Source organism: Odocoileus virginianus, chromosome 13 (genome assembly GCF_023699985.2).
Source record: "Odocoileus virginianus isolate 20LAN1187 ecotype Illinois chromosome 13, Ovbor_1.2, whole genome shotgun sequence".
Classification (NCBI taxonomy): Eukaryota; Metazoa; Chordata; class Mammalia; order Artiodactyla; family Cervidae; genus Odocoileus; species Odocoileus virginianus.
The window spans coordinates 26823402-26844379 of record NC_069686.1 but is presented as its reverse complement, the minus strand read 5'-3'; the positions used below and the strand labels follow the sequence as shown (position 1 = coordinate 26844379).

The 20978-nt window shown below is 38.2% G+C and overlaps 1 protein-coding gene across 6 annotated transcripts in view; it reads left to right on the top strand.

Moving 5' to 3' along the window:
* TANK (TRAF family member associated NFKB activator) overlaps positions 1-20978 on the top strand; it is a 95132-nt gene that overhangs the window by 9607 nt on the left and 64547 nt on the right. For 2 of the 6 annotated variants that reach the window (XM_070476129.1, XM_020886470.2), the window contains exon 1: positions 8519-8652. The exons of 1 other annotated variant lie outside the window; for it this stretch is intronic. The gene's annotated coding sequence lies outside the window, so the exon portion shown is untranslated. Of the gene's footprint in view, positions 1-8071; positions 8263-8518; positions 8653-11591; positions 11615-20978 lie in introns of those variants that run through there. 3 more of the 6 variants (XM_070476127.1, XM_070476135.1, XM_070476128.1) reach the window with 3 other exon arrangements.

Sequence of the window (20978 nt, the reverse complement as noted above, 5' to 3'; positions counted from 1 at the left end):
GACCACTGGAAAAACCATAGCCTTGACTAGACGGACCTTTGTTGGCAAAGTCATGTCTCTGCTTTTTAATATGCTGTCTAGGTTGGTCATAACTTTCCTTACTCAGCCATAAAAATGAATGCATTTGAGTCTGTTCTAAAGAGGTGGATGAATCTAGAGCCTATCATACAGAGCGAAGTAAGTCTGAATCTTACTTCACAGGCTAAAGAAAGAGAAAAACAAATTTATTAACACATATATATGAAGTCTAGAAAGATGATACTAATGGACCTATTTGCAGAGCAGCAATGGTGACACAGACATAGAGGACAGACTTGTGGACACACTCAGGGAAGGAGAGAGAGGGATGGATTGAAAGAGTCACATTGAAATATATCCATCACCATATGTAAAATAGATAGCTAGTGAGAATTTGTTGTCAGACTCAGGGAACTCCAACTGAGTGCCCTGTGACAACCTAGAGGGGTGGGATGGGGTGGGAGGTGTGAGGGAGGAACATATGTATACCAATGGCTGATTCATGTTGATATATGGCAGAAACTAACACAATATTGTAAAGCAATTATCCTCCAATTAAAAATTTTAAAAAGAAATTTTTTAAAAAAGAAAAAAATTAGAATTTTCCAAGAGAGAAAGATAGGGGAAAAGTTAGAAGAAAAACATGGTAAATATGAATTTGATGATGGTCTGAACAAAGAGTGTCAATAGAAACAGTGTGGTGGTGAGGACAGAGGATGACAATGAGGACAGAGTGAAAGTGAAAGTCACCCAGTTGTGTCTGACTCTTTGTGACCCCATGGACTATATAGTCTACGGAATTCTCCAGGCCAGAATATTGGAGTGGGCAGCCATTCCCTTCTCCAGGAGATCTTCCCAACCCAGGGATCGAACCCAAGTCTCCCGCATCGCAGGCGGATTCTCTACTGTCTGGGCCACAAGGGAAGCCCAAGGACACAGTATGTGCTTGCAAAAAAAAAAAAAAAAAAACCTGACTTTCCTGCCAGTCCAGTGGTTAAGACTCTGAGCTTTGACTGCAGGGGGCATGGGTCTGATCCTTGGTTGGGGAACTAAGATCCCACATGCCATGTGGTGCAGCCAAAAAAAATTTTTTTAATGTTGTAGAGGAATGCTCACAAGAGTTCCTTAATGGATGATGGATAAACCACTGGGATGAGAGTTTTACATCTTTGTTATCTGAGAAATGTTTTCCTTTCTTTGTTCCTCTATTGAGGAACATGAAAAAATAAGGAATTACCTGGGGAGCCAGTGGTTAGGATTCTGTGCTTTCACTGCCAAGGGTCTGGGTTCAATTCCTGGTAAGGAACTAAGAACCCATGAGCCATGAGATGTGGCAAAAAAAAATAAATAAACAAACATGAAAAAATAAACAAATAATTTTTTATTCTATTTGTAATTATTTACCTTCATGTTTTTTAAAAAAACATAAAATAGTATATGTTCAATTACAATGTCATTGTTAGAACGAGAACCTATCATTTCCTTGTTTTCACAAATAGAAAATAAGAAAATGAGGAAATTAGAACTTTCTCCTTCCTACCACCTCTTTTCCAACCACTTGAGATCTTATTGCTATAATCAGGAAGTTCAGAACACATTATTACTAAATTATTTATTTATACTTAGACTGTATGTCTTAAAGATCACTTTTAATATTCTCATTATATTTTTGCCTCATCCAATATTTAAATTATTTCAAATATTTATAGGTATTTCTTTTATATCAGAATTTCATCTTTCTTATAGTTCTTGTACTTTGATTTCCTTCCTGACTTACTAAAGTATATGTTCAATTATTTCGGTACAGAGGTGATATATTTCTGAACTATGAGGTATCTAAGAATGTCTTAGTTTTCCTTTCCTATGCAAATGATAATTTGTGTGGGTATAAACTTTGTAAGTCAAATCTATTTCAGGCTACTGTATATGTTATTCTATTCAGCTTCTGAAGTTTAATGTTGAAGATAAGTCTATTTTTCTTTTTCTTCCTTTGAAAGGAGTTTCTTTTTTCTGAATTCTTTTTTTCTTTTAGCTGCACTGTCTTAGCTGCAGCATGTGGGATCTTAGTTGTGGAATGTGGGATCTAGTTCCCTGACCAAGAATTGAACCTGGGCCTCTTTCATTGGAAGTGGGGAATCTTAGCCACTGGACCACCAGAGAAGTCCCTTCTCTGGATTTTTACTGAATTGTTTCCATACTTGAGACTGAGAAAACTTTCCCTCACCCCCTCTCTCCAATGTTTTTTGAGCACCCTATTCTTACCCCATTGTAATGTTATAATACCACATTGTGTAGCAATTGCCTGTTTCTTATATGCATATCCTCCACAAAAGACACTAAATTCTTTTTTAGGTAGAACTGTGTTTGATAGTCTTTGTGACCCTAACTTTTAGCATATAGCAAGCACTCACAAAATAGTTCCTGAATTAATGAATGAGTTGATATATCATTGAATAGTAAAATTTTTCTCCAGATAGATCAAAATGTTTGATCTCTTTTTATTGGTACGTTTCAAAACTCACTGAGGTTTTTTCATCTCTGATTGCCTTATGTCAAAGTATTACTTCAGATATATTCTGACATATCTTTAACTATTATTTTTGTTCCATTTCCTCAGATTTCTTTTTCAGAAGATGGAGCACTCTCTCTCCATTATTATTATTTCCATTTAATTGTTTCCATCCATTTATCCTTTCCCTGGTAGCTCAGATGGTAAAGAATCCTCCTGCAATGTGGGTAGACCCAGGTTCGATCCCTGGGTTGGGAAGATTCCCTGGAGAAAGAAATGGCTACCCACTCCAGCATTCTTGCCTGGAGAATTCCAGGGACAGAGAAGACTGGCTTCTGTCCATGAGATCAGAAAGAGTCGGACATGACTGAGCAACTGACACTTTCTCTTTTTCACTTCATTATCTTTCCTCTAATCATTGATTTAACATTCTGTAATATGATTCCTTTTCTTATGTTCAAATAAATATTCAGATTTTGACATTGCATGTTCTATGTCCTTACAGCCTTAACTTACCCATCTTTGTTATTTCTCCCTTCTTGTCTTAGTCTAATATCATGTCTTAGATTTCAAGTTTTATATCACAGAGAATACAAATCCAATTCTTTCCATTTACTTATGGTTATGGCAAACCATTTTCTAAAGTGTTCACTTTCCCAAAATTTGGGGGCACTTAGTTCTTCTTCCTTTATGCAGCACAATCTTTTCAAAAGGATGCTTTATCTTGTATTACACTTATTAATACAAGTTTATCTTGTATTAAACTCATTCCAAGTTTTTTGTAGTCCTTATAACCAGATGTGTGGATTTTATCTGGTTCCTCTCATTATCTGCCTGATTTCTACTAGCTCCTCAGCATAGATCTTGAGCTGGGAGACATAAAGACATGCATAGCTCATATCTAAATTTTGAATCTAAAGCTAACATTTAGCAAGTTCTCACTATGAGTACTGGCCTAAGGTGAGATCCCTCACCCTTATTGCCGAGTTATTTTAATATGAAGAAGAGAATTCCTGGTTAATTAGAAAAAAAATCATTCATCTTTTCCTTGACCAGCACCATGTATGAAAATTAAACTCCCAGAGGGTCAAACACACCAGTCTGTCTGCCCAGGCCCTTCCATTATTTGCTTCATGTATCCTTAGATACAGAATATCACATGTGTCTACACCTATTGGAATCATCTTGGTATTTTCCAAACCAGAGGTCCAAACTATTAATAGATAATAAAAAGAAGTACTAATGGGGAATGATGTGGCAACAAGATGTAAAAAACAAACAAACTAGTATTTGGAGGTAACACACAGTAGTGGAGTTACTACTGTCCATTTCACTAGTGGGTGCCATGAGGCAGATAGCTTGCTTACTATCCTTAAAGTCACAAGTTTGTTCACCTTCAAACTACGAAGCTTCATGTCCATTTCGGCCCTATGGTTCTTGAAAATGGTGAAAAATCTTGTCAAATTCTGTCAGAGGATGCCTGTCAACATCTACTCTGGAAGATTTAAGTTCCAAGGTAGCAAAGCTTGCCAAGCGAGTGCCTATTTCAATTAGGGTCCTGTACTGGCTATAGTTTCTCAGCCATGTGCAGTGGGTCTGGTCATCAATCCTGCCTTTTGATGTTATTATGAGTTCTCATATTTTTCTGATTTTTCATAAGGTATTTAATTCAGAGAGTCTGAGACAAACACAGCTAGTCCAGATGTCATCCTAAATCAGAAGTCAACCAGATTCTATTAATAGTGATATTTCACATCAAAGATTTAACTGAGCTCATTGATGCATACCTGACATTCCAAGTTGTAGTAGTATTTATACTGGCAGCTTTCCTTGTTTCTGGATTTATATTCAGAACTCTCAATAAAATATTCAGCAGTTTTGAAAACAGGTTCTGAAATGGTTTTAATAAGCCTGCAGTTCTCATTTTCATTTCATCCTACCCTCCAATACTTGCTTGCTAACCTTAGGTACATAATAATATAAGGAAAATTAGAGTGAAATGACATCATTTTTAAAGGGTTATTCCTCAAATTCCTAATCTTAATGAAACATAATATTTAACGAGTTTATCATCAGGATTCCCTGGTGGTTCAGTGGTAAAGAATCCACCTGCCAATGCAGGGGACACAGATTCCATCCCTGGTCCGGGAAGACCCCACACGCTGCAGAGTAACTAAGCCTGTGTGCCCCAACTACTGAGCCTGTGCTCTAGAGCCCAGGAGCTACAACTACTGAAGCCCGCGTGCCCTAGAGCCCCGCAACAAGAGAAGTCACCATGATGAAAAGCCAAGCACCGCAGCTAGAGAGGAGCCCCCGCTCTCCACAACTAGGGAAAAGCCCACGCAGCAACGAAGGCCCAGCATAGCCAAAAATAAATTTTGAAAAAATCATTATAAAAAAGGAAAATGTTTGACACCATTTTAGCACAAAACTCATCCATTTAGCCCAGCATGTATGCATATTTCAGCCACTGGAGAAGTATGTAGCCACTTCTCTTCATGACTCCAACATTATGGGAGTGGAAAGATAAAAATATATAGTTAAGAAATGGATATGTTTAATTTCTTCTTTCTTTATTTAGAATGTTTAGCACTTTTATATTTCAAAATGCTCACGAATTCAGTTTTAGATTCTGAGTGTATTATTAAATTCTACTATTTAAATTAGAAATAGTCAAAGTAGCTCTTTCAATTTTCTCAAAAGCAGGGCTGGATAAGTTAGACTTCATTAAAATTAAATTTTTTTGCTCTGCAAAAGACACTGTAAAGAGAATTAAAAGACAAGCCACAGACTGGTAGAAATATTTTCAAAAGATAAATCTGATAAAGGACTGTGATACAAGATTTTAAGAGAATTCTTAAAATTCAACAATAAGAGAACAAACAGTCCAGTTTTAAAATGGGTCAAGAACTTTAACAGATAGTTTACAAAAAAGATATACAGATTAAAATCACCATGTGAAAAGATGCTTCACATTATATATCATCAGGGAAATGAAAATTAAAACACAATGAGATACCACTTCCATCCTTTTAAAATGGCCAAAATCCAGAAAGCTGACAATACCAAATGCTGATGAGGATGTGAAGCAAAAATAATTCTCTTTCATTGTTGATGGGGATACAAAATTGTATAGCCACTTTGGAATGCACTTTGGCAGCTTGTTACAAAACTAAACATGCTTTTGCTCTGCTGCTGCTGCTAAGTCACTTCAGTCGTGTCCAACTCTGTGTGACCCCATGGACTACAGCTACCAGGCTCCTCCGTCCATGGGATTTTTCAGGCAAGAGTACTGGAGTGGGTTGCCATTGCCTTCCCTGGCTCTTGCTCTACAACCCAACAATCACACTCCTTGATATTTAGGATTGTGAAAGTAGCTGAAAGTAGCTGAAAACACATGCAAAAACCTGCACACTAATGTTTATAGTAGCTTTATTCATAACTGCCAAAAGTTGGAAGCAACCAAGATGTCTTCTAGTAGGAATGGATAAACTGTGGTACATCCAGACAATGGAGTATTATTCAGCAATAAAAATAAATGATTTTTCAAGCCATGAAAAGACATGGAGGAAATTCAAATGCATATTACTAAGTGAAAGAAGCCAATGTGAAAAGGCTACATAATGTGTGGTTCCAACATATGACATTCTGAAAAAGGCACAACTATGAAGACAGTAGAAAGATCAGTGGTTGTCAGAGATTAGGGAGAGGAAGAGATGAATAAGTGGTGAATAGAGGATTTTTAGGATAATAAAATTATTCTAGTATAGTATGGTACTACAATTATGGATACATGTCAGAGTATATAGAGTATACTCTGGTATCCTCCAGTATAGTATAATACTATAAGGATAGATATATGTCATATGCCTCTGTCCACACTCATAGAATGTATAATACCAAGAGTGAACCCTAATGTAAACTATGGACTTTGGATGATAATGATATGTCAATGTAATTTCATCAGTTGTGACAAGTGTATCACTCTGGTGGGACATGTTGATGATAAAGAGTCTTATACATGTTTCAGAGTAGGGAGTGTATGGTAAATCTCTATATGTTACCTGCAAATTTGCTATGAACTTAAAATCAATCACAAATTCTTTTTTAAAAAGGTACTGTACTGTCATGATTAACTCAATTACTTATTACAAGAAAACCATTCAACTGGTCACAATGCATACCAAAACGTTTCCGTTTTTTAAAAAGACAATGTTTTTAAAATTATGTTCTGGCTTTGACTTAAAAAATAAGCCAAATACTCGAGATAATCCAGTAGAATACACTGTAATTTGGCAAGTTTTTAAATCCTTGGATGTACTGGGCCTAAGGAAAGAAGTATAAATATCCACGATTCAGAAGTGTAGGGAGAAATTGAGGCAATCAGAACTTGATCTTTATGCTGTATCAGAGAAAAGTTGCTATCCTAGGAGGAGCAAGATCCTAGGCTCCCCTGGAGGGATAGCAGCTTTTAAGTTATATGCAGCAGTATAACTAGAAAAAAAGGAGCTCAAGACTGCAGAGCTAGACTTGAAACGCTCAGGATGAAGAAAGAATCTTGGATGGACTGAAGACCTGTCCAAGCATGGCTTGTCCAAGATCACTAGGACAGGCATGTTCTCAAATTTGGAAATTTCATCAAGTCTGTGGATTTAAAGCTATGTTCTAGAGCAGGATCTGCCTGACAACAATATATAGTATTCATGGTCATTTTAATCTTGGCTTTGAAATTGCTATTTTCAACACCCTTAATATGCTTGTGCTTGGTGATAAAGTCTTTTTCAAACACAACCAACTTTTGTCAGATACATGCAAAAATAGTGAGAGTTTTAAAAAATATTGTTTTAATTAAATAAATAGTAAGTAATCACTGTGGAAGCTTCTAAAAGTGTTACATGCATGCAACCAAATACAGTTATACTTCAGTCAATGTAGGGAGTCCCAACCTTCAGTGTTCTCAGGGAGAGTCCATATGTGTATATGCTGTGGATTTGACTACTCTTTTCCTAAAAGGAATCCTAGGAATGAGCTTGATGGTCGGAAGGAGCCAGGATGACATGACTGACTCCAGACAGCCCCTTTCATTTGCAGAGCATTTTGAATTTTACCATTTTTCTTTTTTTTTTGACTTACATTATCAGTTGACCCTGCAACCATCCATCCAGTGAAGTAGGTTATCATTGTCATTTGCTGTCAGATTTTAGAAAATCAAGATTCATTAGATTAAAGCAACTTGCCTGAGATAGTAGATATCCAAGATAAAACTTTTCTTGAGGTATCTGTCTAAAATGTTCATCTTGGAAATTATTCAAGCGTGGGTAGGAAATGGAATAACGGAGAATCCTAAGTTAGGGGAAATTTTTTTAAAAGAGGTCTACTTGCATGTAGCAATCATTCAACTTTAGCAAGTACTTTTGATGATAGGTGTTGCTAGTTGGGGAAAACCCAAATGGGTATGTGTGTGTGTGTGTGTGTGTGTGTGTGTGGTTTTTCTCAGCATGTGGAGTTTAATAACCCTAATCACATTCACATGGATATCTGCAGAAAATGAGGATTCCTGGAATTCACCCCAGTTGCTCTTAACTCTTGGAGAGGGCATGGCAACCCACTCCAGTATTCTTGCCTGGAGAATCCCATGGACTAGAAGCCTTATGGGCTACCATCCACCAAGTCTCAAAGAGTTGGACAACACTGAAGCGACTTAGCTGCGCTCTTAACTCTGGGAATCTCTAAAGGTGAATCTATATCTTTAACAAGAGACCCTCAGCTGACCTTTAAACTTGACTTCGCTTGCCTTTCCGGGCCTGTGGTTTTCCCCCTTGAGTCCGGGCAGGGCTGCGCTGGGCGGGGCTGCGCTGGGCGGGGCTGCGCTGGGCGGGGCAGGGCTGCGCTAGGCGGGGCGGGGCTGCGCTGGGCGGGGCGGGGCTGGGCGGGGCTTGGGTGAGGTGGGGGGAAGTGGCGGGAGGGGCACGGTCTGGCTTGGAAGGGTGGAGGGTGAAGGGTTAAGGGATCCACGCGCAGGCGCTGCCCTCTGAACTGGAAAGGAAAACAACTTCCGGTCGGAGTCACTCGGCCGGGCGCCGGGCGACTTGAGGGTGGAGAGACCGGTGCGGAAACCCTGAGCTGTAAGTAAGAAACTTCGCTAGAGAGTTGCTGTATCCGAATGCGTCGGGCAAAGCGACGGAGAACTTGTATGTGTGAGCGAAAGGGATACGCTGCCGTATGGGCGCCGCAGGGAGAGAAGCCGAGGAGCTGCAGAGACAGCCAGTTCTTATGGTGGGGAGGGACTTTGTGCGAGAGAAATCACCTGGGTCCCCGTCCCGGAGCCGACCGGGAGGGGCTTTCCGGGCCCATGGCCTCTGCGCAGCGACCACGGCCCCCGCTGCGACGGCTTCAGGGGAGGGACCCTGCCCGACTCCGCGTCGGCCGCTCTCTGTGACTTGATTTCTTGGCCTCCCAACCAGGGAGGCAGGCCTGTGATGTCAGGGAGAGCAGTGGACCCCACCTAAAGGTCCCAGCCTCCCTTGAGGACCGGGGGCTGCCTTCCAGAAGTTAATACTATCTTTGTTACTCTTTCAAAAACTTCCTAGGTTCTTTCTGTTGTTTTTTCCCCAAGGTTATTGCACAGTTTCTCTCTCAGCTTTCCTGTGGGGTGTCATCATAGCCTTGTCAATGAGAAGTTGGGTAACCTCCCCGAGGGTCAAGGAGAAACTGGATGGCTAAGGCGGAAAGAGCGGAAGCAAACCCTGCCCCCAGTGGGAACCGGGCGTTAGGCGGAATCCCTAGCGCGGTGTAAACTGACTAGTGACGAGTTACACGTGTAACAAGATGTGCACGTCACGAAGTGAAGCAAGGAGGGGGAGTCTCTGTGTGTCTTACTATGCTGTAACAAGAAGTATAGCAGCCTTTGCTATATAAAGTGTCCTGTGTCTCACAGATGCTTTTGACAAGTTGTATCTTAAGAGAGAAATGGTTAGTAAAGGAAGTGAAGTTACACGAAAGTGAAGGAAAATAGCGTGATCTGTTTCCCTACCACGACGGGAATACACATTTCAAAGAGGGGGAGCAGAGAAGCGAGCTCTGTAGTCTGCGAAAAAAAATTTTGTCCCTCTCACTGGGTAGGAGAAGAGAACCCTAAAGTGGTAACAGTCACGTTTTAAGCAGAAAATGAAACTCCTTCACGGCCCTCTCCCCAGCCACAGGTACTCCATCAACGTCTTGCACATCTCTCTTATGTGTACATAAACATGTTATTTCGCTTTCTTATGAAAATAAGATTGTATGTGCATACAGTCCTATTATTTGGTTTTTCAGATAGAATATATATAGTGGAAATCTTACCATATTACCAAATCTTACCATAGCTCTGCTTTACCTTAATGTCAGCATGGGATATCTTTGCCTGGAAATGTAGTTAAACATCTCTTAATATGGCCTGTCTATATATTTTGCTCTTGTTCTTCACAATTATTTAATCTATATTTCATTAGGATACAGATATATTAACCCTTTGTGAATTACATGGTGAATATTTTCAAGAACTATCAGTCTTTGGGTTAAAATGCCCAGGTTTTCACTTAAGAAGATGGTCCTCACTCAAAAATTATTAAAATATTTTCCTTTATTGTTCATTACATCTTCTTACAGTTTTGTTATGCTTTACTCATTAAAACATATGAAAATCATTTTTGAAAATTGTATAAGATCAGGATTTAGCCATTTTTGCTGAAATCATTTCATTCCCAGCTGGCTAGAAATACTACCTTAATGTAGTAAATTTCCAGACATACATGAGTCTTTTTTGGATTCTTGTGTTCCTTTGTTGTATTTGCTTCTTCCTATACAATTACCAGTCTCTCTTTGGTTAGGCACTTTGTAGTCATTCATAAAGCAAGCCCCTCTTCAAATATCCTTGATGATTGTATTCTCTCTCAGGTAAAATTTAAAGTAAACTATTTATATTTCATTAAAACAGGCTTCTTTGGGGAGTTTTGTTGTATAGTTGTCAGTCATATCCGACTCTTTGTGACCCCATGGACTGTAACCCACCAGGCTCCTCTGTCCATGGGATTTCCCAGGCAGGAAAGCTGGAATGGGTTGCCATTTCCTTCTCCAGGGGAGAGATCTTTCTAATCCAGGGAATGAACCCTATTCTCCTGCACTGAAGGCAGATTTTTCACCACTGAGTCACCAGAGAAGCCCTTGGGGGGTTTTAACTATCCACTGATATTTTGTGACTGACATGTAGATGATTTATATTTCTGGCCAACTTTCTAAAATTACTGGTTTTAATAAATTGTCTCTTGAATTTTCTAAGAAAATAGTCTTCTGAATATACTCTTATCTCCTTCTTTATACTTCTTTCTTTTGTTTATAAATATCTAGCTTCTCCAAAACAGTGATATATAATAACTGATTCTGGGCATCCTTATCATATTTATTCATTTGTAGTTGTTTTTATTGTGTCATCATTGAATATGAATTTTATAATAAATTTCAAATAATTTTATTTATCAAATAAGTATCTTTAATATTTCTAGCTACTCGGATTTTTGCAGGGAATGGATTTTGGATTGTGTCTAAAGTTGGGGTTTTTTAATTTTGCTTTTTCTTTTGCATTGGCTAGCACTTTGAGAGCAGTTTTGAATAGTAGATGTTGAGTTTTCATTTGGTGTATATATTTGTTGTTGATGTATTTTCATTGCTACTTAGCTAAACATTTTTACCAGGAGTGGAAGTTGAGTTTTGTCATATATGGCATTTTTGGCATCTAATATGGCCAAATCATGTGGTTTTCTTCCTTGACCTTTTAGAATGGCAAATTGTTTTAATAGATTTTTACCTTTGTTGTTGTTGTTTTTAATTTTTATTGGAGTATAGTTGATTTATAACGTGTTAATTTCAGGTGTACAGCAAAGTATACGTACGTATATCCACTTTTTTTGTTTGTTTGTTTTCCCATATAGGCCATTAGTTCAGATGCTCAGTCGTGTCTAGCTCTTTGCGACCCCATGAACTGCAGCACGCCAGGCTTCCCTGTCCATCACCAGCTGCCAGGGTTTGTTCAAACTCATGTCCAACGAGTCGGTAATGTCATCCAACCATCTCATCCTCTGTCGTCCCCTTCTCCTCCCGCCTTCAGTCTTTCCCAGCATCAGGGTCTTTCCCAGTGAGTCAGTTCTTTGCATTAGGTGGCCAAATTGTTGGAGTTTCAGCTTCAGCATCAGACCTTTCAATGAAGATTCAGGACGATTTCCTTTAAGATTGACTGATTGGGGGGGAAAAAAAGATTGATTGGATCTCCTTGCAGTCCAAGGGACTCTCAAGAATCCTCCAACACCACAGTTCAAAAGCATCAATTCTTCAGTGCTCAGCTTTCTTTATAGTCCAACTCTCACATCCATACATGACTACTGGAAAAACTGTAGCTTTGACTAGACAGACCTTTGTTGGCAAAGTAATGTCTCTGCTTTTTAATATGCTCTCTAGGTTGGTCATAAGTTTTCTTCCAAGGAACAAGCATCTTTTAATTTCATGGCTGCAGTCACCATCTGCAGTGATATGGGAGCCCAAGAAAATAAAGTCTGTCACTGTTTCCATTTTTTCCCTATTTATATGCCATCAAGTGCTGGGACTGGATGCCATGATCTTAGTTTCTTGAATGTTGAGCTTTAAGCCAACTTTTTCAGTCTCCTCTTTCACATTCATCAAGAAGCTCTTTAGCTCTTCTTCGCTTTCTGCCATAAGGGTGGTGTCATCTGCATATCTGAGGTTATTGATATTTCTGCTGGCAGTCTTGATTCCAGCTTGTGCTTCATCCAGCCTGGCATTTCGCATGATGTTCCCTGCATATAAGTTAAATAAGCAGGGTGACAGTATACGGCCTTGACATACTTGTTTCCTGATTCAGAACCAGTCTTTTGTTCCATGTACAGTTCCAACTGTTGCTTCTTGACCTGCCTACTGATTATGGAGTATTTAATAGATTTCTCTGTGCTATACAGCAGGTTCATTAGTTATTTTATATAGTGTGTATATGTCAGTCCCAGTCTTCCAAGTTATCCCTCTCCCCTTTATCTCATGTTAACTGTAAGTTTTTTTCTACATCTGTGCTCTACTTTTGTTTTGTAAATAAGCTCATTTGTATCTTTGATTTCTAGTTTTTTAACCAAACTTACACTTCATCACTGTGTTAAATTTCAGCATATAGGTTTCTTTTTGATAACAATTTTATTTAAAATCAGTAATTGACTTACATCTGTAGATATCTTTTTTCCTGTTATCGTTGCCAGAGTTTAATATCAAGGCTATGCTGATTTTCTAAAAAGAATTTAAATTAGTTCTTTCTTTCTCTGCTTTGAGGTGGTTTAAATAGCTTGTTGTTTAGTTGCTAAGTTGTGTCTGACTCTTTGCAACCCCATGGATTATAGCCCACCCAGGCAAGAATATTGGAGTGGATTGCCATTTCCTTCTCCAGGGGATCTTCCTAACTCAGGGATTGAACTCAGCATCTCCTGCATTGGCAGACTCAGCTCAATTTGCGGAGCCACCAGTGAAACCTAAAAGTTTAAGAGCTCTCTGTTTGAAAGTCTGAAAGAATTAATTCATGAAAATACAGTGGACCCTTGAATAATACTTGAAGGTTAGGGGTGCCACAGCTCCCAACAATTGAAAATCTGCAAGCAATTTATAGTCAGCCCTCTGTTTCCGAGGTTCTGCATCTTCAGATACAATCAACTGCAGATAGTGTAGTACTGTAGTATGTATTTAGTGGGGGAAAAAATTCACCTGTGAGTATATCATGCAGTTAAAACCCATGTTGTTCAAGGTCAACTGTACATTGTTATTAAGGCAGCAATAATATTCAGCAGAAAGATCCAGAACTTTAAAAAGCAAACAAAAGCTCCTTAGAGTAAATCCTTATAATTGAAGGAGTATGAAGCACCAATAATGTAGAGAATGAAGAACTGCTGTGCTGATCCTGGTCATTTTTATCCTCCACCTTTTTTTTTATTTTTCAGGGAAAATGCTGTGTGTAGACTGGGGGTGATAATAAAGTGCTTTACTGTTTTTTCTCTCCTCTACTCCAATTTATAAAGGAAAGGGTGTTGCTTCTACATGGGCAAGCTTTTATGCCCTGAAAGAAACATTGAGTGAAACTCAACTAAAAGAGCATCAGTTCACTTTGTTGTCATCAGCTTCCCAATTTTCCCAGGAAATTTCTTGTTTTAGAGGTAGTAACCAAGCTGACATTCTACTCTAGCCAAATCCAATAGGGGAGTTTCAAAATGAGTGGCTGAGAAAATATGCAAGCGCAGCATGCTTTTACTTACTGAATATGAAGTGAAAATCTGTAACAGTCTAGGTATGTACATAGCCTGTGGACACACATAAGAACAGGGCTGTCTTCTGAGGCATATAAACCATATAACCACAGCCCACTGTTTTACTCAGCTAACGAATGGCATACTGTTAATATGTGGATAGTAGTGTATTATGTAATCTTTGGGAGAGCTATTCACTTTTATAAATGTTTATTTGAAATACTTTTTGATTGCTTTCAAGCAAGACTATTACCTTAGATAATGCAGTTTAGCAGTACACATCTGTGAACTGGAGGAAACTTCAAGATGCTCATCAATATTATTTACAGAGGAATGCAGGTATTCTGTCAGTGTTGGATATTTGAGTAGCTTAGCTTAAACATCTGTTAATCTAGAACAAGTGATTATTGGCATAGTTTGGGGGCATGCCCTTCCCTGGTAGCTCACTGGTAAAGAATTTTCTGCCAATGCAGGAGATACTGGTTCCATCCCTGGGTTGGGAAAATTCCTCAGAGGAGGAAATGGTAACTCCAGTATTCTTGCCTAGGAAATCCCATGGACCCAGAATCCTGGTGGGCTACAGTCCATGGGGTCGCAAAGAGTCGGACACAACTTAGCAACTAAACAACAACCTATAACAGACAAAGACTGCATATTTTTTAAAAGCATACCAATTATCTGTCAGGAAATGGTAAAAAAAAAAAAAAAAAAAGAATACATAGCCTCTTGATGTAAAACACTCTTCTGACTATAGTTGCTCCTTGAACAACACGGAGGTTAGGCATGGCAACCCTCTGTTCAATTGAAAATCTGCGTGTAAAGTTAACCCTCTGTATCCAAGGTCCCTGTGTACCTGTGGTTCCACCATATCAGCATTTCCACATCCAGGGATTCAACCAACGACAGATCGTATAGTACTGCCATATTTACTCATGAAAATATCCATGGATAAGTAGACTTGTGCAGTTCAAACTGGTGTTGTTCAACAGCCAGCCATATACTCATGCTTTAGCTGATTAGCTGTTGCTACTATATATCCTTTTGTTTTCTAACAGCTTTCTAAGCATGAATATTACTATTCGGTTTCAACTTGATTGTGTGTAATTATGTCAAACCAACTTTTAGTTTCTATTTTCTGTAGGATTTACGTTGTGGCTGCCATTCATCCCATGTTGTCTCTTATGCTTACTGCTATGGTTTTCAATCATGGGTAGAGGAAAAGAGTAGGCTGTTAGCAAGAATAGGTAACAAAATTTCTCTGTAGTCCAAGATCAAGATTCTGAATCATTTTCAAAAAAGGATAGCAGAATATGAATCGAACTCCCTTGTGGGTGGGTGGCAAATTAGCCTATGGAATCTTTTGAACCATGTGATTGTTTGAAAACTGTTCAAAAAAGTTGAGGAGGATTGAAACAGGCAGTGGTACCAGAGCCTTTGCAGCTGAAAACAAGCCTTTGGGACCTATGTGATTGTATATGTTAGAGTTTTTCAATTCCTAATCTATAAAAACATTTTTAAAAATTGTGGTAAAATACACATACTGTGAAGTTTACAACCTTAGCCATTTTTAAGTGTATAGTTCAGTAGTGTTGAATGTATTCACATTGTTGTTCAAGCAAGAAAAGCATTTCTTAAGAGACTTTTTAAATTATTTTAAGAAAAAAGTTTGGGAAGTAAATAATAATGATAATTGTTTGTCTCCTGAGAGAAGTGTCCTGAACAGTAACCTTGTTTTCTTCCTTTTTAACTTCAGAGATATACTTTCTTTAATGGTAATTATCATTACTAAATTATGAGGATAAACATTTTGAGCAATAATCTGTAGTAGCTTTCACTTACCATGATGCTTTTTTCTTTGCAAAAAGAGAAGGGTCTATTGAAAATAGGTTGTTAACAGTGAAAACAGTCTGTCTGCAAGTCATTGTAGTTATGAATTATTGGAAATTGAGTGGACTAAGAAAAATAATGAGTTCTAGTTTGATGGTTACTTAGCTGAAGTTAATAGGAATCCTTGAGATATTTGCAGTAGAATGAGGTATGGAGAATTGTTCTCTTCAGGAGCAGAATAAACTCAATCAGGTGATTTTGCTGTGAAAAATGATTTGCTCTAAGGACAGAAATCAGGGACTCAAGTCCCTTCAAGTTAATAATGATTTTAAATTTCTCGAAAAAAAAATCAACTGTTCTTGTGGGATATGTAAGTGGTTTTACTATTTCTAGCCAATAAATATATGGCTTTTACCATGATTAATTTCATGACTTTATGTATTTGCTATCCCTAAACTAAAATGCCTTTCCCTTCCCATTGATGTTTTTCAGCCTCTTTAAATCTATATTTCCTTTTTTATAAACATTAAAATACCACAAATCCTAGGAGATAAAATTATGTGACCTTTCTTCCCACAAAGTTCTTACACGTCCTCATACTGAATGTAAACTTCCCCTTGAAGTTTTCCCCATCCAAGAATATTCTGTAGAGCCCTACTTTATATAATTTATGAAAGACAGATTTTTTAATATTAGGTAACCATTTCAAACTGATAATTCTTTCTGCTGCATCTCCAGATTCTAACGTGGCCCCTACACAGGAAAGAATACCCTTAACATGGCTAAGCAAGCTAATTGAGCACTGCCTGAGATGGGTAGAACGTCACATGTCTAGTTTCCCTTTTGGTGTTACACTATTTAGTTTTGCACTTCAGCCCATAGAATTTTATACAACTTGAGGGAAAGAAGTGCTACTGGAGATAAAGGAAGTGAGGCAAAGCTGAGACTTATGGGTGTGGTCTTTGGCTATGAAGTCTCCTTTTAACTCTTAGAAGATAACAAAAAGTTTCACCAAGTTCTGACATCCAGAAAAATAGAGAACCTAGTTTGGTGAGTTTTGGGTTTGATCTGTGGGCTTGTGTTACCTTATCTATCCTGATGCATTTAGCCAACCAGCTTATTTTAAAAAAAATGCAAAATGCAAATTCTGACTCTGCTGGATCTATGATATTTAAGTTTCTATGATTTCAATGTTACACAGTGACAGTGTAGTGCAGTGTGCTATGGGTGTATCCATAACTGAAGTTTACAACCTGGAAAGTGAGAATAGAAATGGAAGCTGTCATTTTGGGAAACTGGCTGCTTGTACTAATGGAACTCTTGGGAAATGATTGGAAGCAAATGTCAGGAGTGACAGTTGTCTTCCATTTCCTTTCTTCAAGTAAGGAAACACACATACTTTTCAGTGCCATCAAAGGTTTACCTTAACCATCTAAGACAGAAGATGTTCTTTTATTTATGTGTATATTCTACATTATTGACTTTTTTTCTGCTTTTTGCTTTTGTTGCTTTTTGTGGCTGAGGAGTCAAACATAGAGCTAAATAGAAAAGACAGGATGTATCTCTCACTCACTTACTCACTTCTTCCTTTGCTAAGATGGCAACTTTTCTGAAGTAGAATGTGAACTGTTATTATTCATACCCCAAGGGGTTGGGAAAAGCAGGTGACTTTCTTTTCTAGGGCAGAGTAGAAGAGGTAAATAGTTATTCTAGAATCACCCCATCCTGAAACTGCTTTAGATTTAAACTTGCCTCTTACCACAAGTGTCAACCCTGGTAGAACACTTACCCAGAAGCATAATAATCTCAGCAGTGGGGAAAACCCAAGAGAGGACCCTTTTTCTACTTACTAAATCACCCACACTTGTCTCTACTTGTCCACAAAAAGTAGACCTTGTTAAAGATGCTTTTGAACTATGGTGCTGGAGAAGACTCTTGAGAGTACCTTGGACAGCATAGAGATCAAACCAGTCCATCCTAAAGAAAATCAACCCTGAATACTCATTGGAAGGACTGATGCTGAAGCTCCAATACGTTGGCCACCTAATGCGAACAGCCGACTCATTGGAAAAAACCCTAATGCTAGGAAAGATCAAAGGCAGAAGAAGAAGAGGGTGACAGAGAATGAGATGATTGGATGACATCATTGATTCAGTAGACATGAACTTGGGGGAACTCAGGGAGATGGTGAGGGATAGGGAGGCCTGGCATTCTGCATCCATGGGGTCCAAAGAGTCAGACATGACTTGGCAACTGAAAAGCAAAAGGGGTGGAGGAAATCTACCTTTAAGCATGTGATTCTTTTCAAACTTGAAATCCAAATGTGTATAACTAATCAAAGTTGAGCTGCTCTGGTTGAACTGGGCAATTGGTAGTAGAGCATTGTTTGGCTGCACACCCACAGCCTCAGTGGAGTTCCAGAAGCACACTATTTTCCTTGATTATTACTTTTTATTGAGGATTGGTTAGACACCATTTGTCATCACAATGCTTGTTGTCAAAGACAACAGACTTAAGATATGTTTATCTATAAAGTAAGGGGGTAAATATTTGTTTAAAAAGAAGGAGGTAGGAGGAATTAGAGTACCACTTCAGAAAATTTAACATCCCGGTAGTAGGAGTCCCAAATAGGCACAGAGAAGGAGTGAAATGGCCCAAAAAATAATTCAAGAAAATTTGCAACAACTGAAGGATGAACTTCCAGATGGGTTAAGTACAAGAGCAGGAATCAAAATGGCCTGAACATCAACAAAAGCAAAATGAGTGTAGCAAAACTTAGAAAATTCTGAGGAAAAATTACTTTCAACCTGGGACTCTTAACCTGGCGAACTGTCAGTTAAATCTTAGGGTAAAGATTTTTTCAGTTATCTGAAATATAATTCTAGTGAGGTCTGAAAATATACTTTCAGCAAGGTCTCAAAAAATTTACTTTGCAAGCACTTCATCAGAAAGCTACTGGAGCGTTTACCCCATCGAACTGAGGAGTGAAACAGGAAGGATGAAGATTTGGGATACTGAGAATGAGAGATTTAGCTGGAGAGAGATGAATAAAGGGAGTCATCAAATTCAGGTTGAAAGAAGGTCTCAAGGTGAAGGCCTTCCTCTCTGCGCAGAGATGAACAAATCTAAACTTGAGCAAGTCGGAAAGCTCAAGGAGAGATCCTTGTTAGAAAATGAAATTGATAAAGTAATGTCTGAACTTATTGAGGAATTGTATTAGTAATAGTAAGAAATAAAGCAAATAAGTTTTTTCAGGAAAAATATTTTTCAGGAAAGAAAAAGGAGCCATAGTTTATTATATGGCTCAGCAGTGAATAGCATTACACAGTCATAAGACAGTAAAAGTGGAATGTAAATCTAATCAAAAATAGTACATAACTGTTAGAAGGATGAGGAGGATATAAAGGGAGGGGAAGTTTTAAAAGTGAGCTGAATCCTTGTCTTCCATAGTGGGAAGACAAGTAAAATAGAAATCAGTAGTGACAATATTAGCAAATTATTTAGAAATACAAAGATAAATACCAAAAAGAATCAAAAGAGCTGAAAATTGTTGCCACGGTGAAGCAGGAAGTGGGGAGGGAGGAGAGGAGAGTAAGGGACTACTGTTTTTCTTAAACCTTATAAAGTCATTTGTCTCGTTAAAATATAGATGCATTATGCTTTGATTAAAAATAGAAATTAAGTTACAGTGAAAAGAACTAAGATTTTGGTCTTTTCACATCAAAGAGACCTGGATTTATCTGGGTCTTCCCTTTTTTCTAATTTGTTGACATTAGGCACCTTATTTAACCTTTTGAACCTCAGTTTCCTTATCTGGAGAGGGAAGATTAAAATAAGGTAGTTTATGTAAAGTAGCTGGCAAGTAATTTTTATCTCAGTAGGTGTAAGATTCTACCCCTGTCCCTAATGTTTCCCAGGAAGAAATAGGGAACGACCACCGTTGTTGGGATGCTTACCTTTCAGATATAAGGTTCTTAGTGTTCAGAATCTTCAGGTTCATGGCTGTGTGTGTGCCTGTTCAGACTAAGGTCTGTCACTGGGATCTCTGTCCTTTATCAACTATTTATAGATAATTTTAAAAGAATTAAGATGATTTGGAATGTTGGTAGCAGGGAGAATCAAGTTATAAAAGGACTGCTTGGTAGGAGAAAATCTGTGGTCTCAGATTTGTCTTTCAACACGAACTTAAATGCAAATGCCATTAATGGTGTCTCTTCCATTAATAGAGGAAACACTTGTCACATAGACTGGTGAATTGTGGAGATTTCATGAACCAAGATCAGCAAGAGTGCTATTGCGCCATAGTATCAAAATGCCTTTTTGTTTTTTAAAGAACATCTACCTTAGAAACTGCTATTTTTGATTCTGAATTCTATGCACTTCTAGAACAATTTAAAAAGCAGATCACTGTGGAACAAAAGGACACTTTATGGAAGCCCATTTCCCTACCTTGGTCCATATTTGTGTAGTATTTTTCAGAGCTCAGTGCTTTCCCATTATGACTTGACCCTCTGTAGCAGTGATTCGAAATCTCTCACACTTGTTTCTCTCTTTTTCTACCCTCACCTACCTCCCCCTACTCCACCCCATGCCAAAAAAAAATTACCGTCCTAGCAGTCTTGGACAGGGTTTGCTAATGTGTTTTTTTGTTTATTTGAACTGCCCTGGATTATTCTGATGTACTGACAGGTTGGGAACCATTGGCCTACAGCATGCTGTACCCCAGACATTCTAAACTGGGACAGATGAGGGAACTGAGGTTCACAGAAAGGTTATAGCTTATTCACTCTCACCCATCAACAAGCATGTCTAGCTTGGACATGTATTCTGACTCCAACTCTGAGTTTATCTTCGGTTGACTAGGCTTTCTAATTTTGATTCCCTGATTTGTATTAAGAGAAGCTAATATATTTTACACAAGATGTGGCCTCAGTTAAAAATAGGATTTGGAATTTTTATTTTATAGCATATTTTTATTTTTTCCAGATGGAAAAGGAAATGAAACATCAAATCAGAATTTTTAATAAACTCTTGCTTCTCCACAATAGGATAGCATAGCAAATGCTAGGACTTACTAGATCTGAGTCTTCACATTTGAGAAAAACTGGAGTGGCCCTGAAAAGAGTGGAAATGTGTGTAATTTTGGCACAGAGACAGGTTTGAGAAGTTGGTTTGTAGGGTTCCTCAGAGATTTGGGGTCCTGTATTCAGAAGTATCTGACAGTAGGAGTAAGAAAGTGTGTTGCATGGTATAAAAATATTCTATCTGATTTTAAACTTTTATCATATTATACATTTACA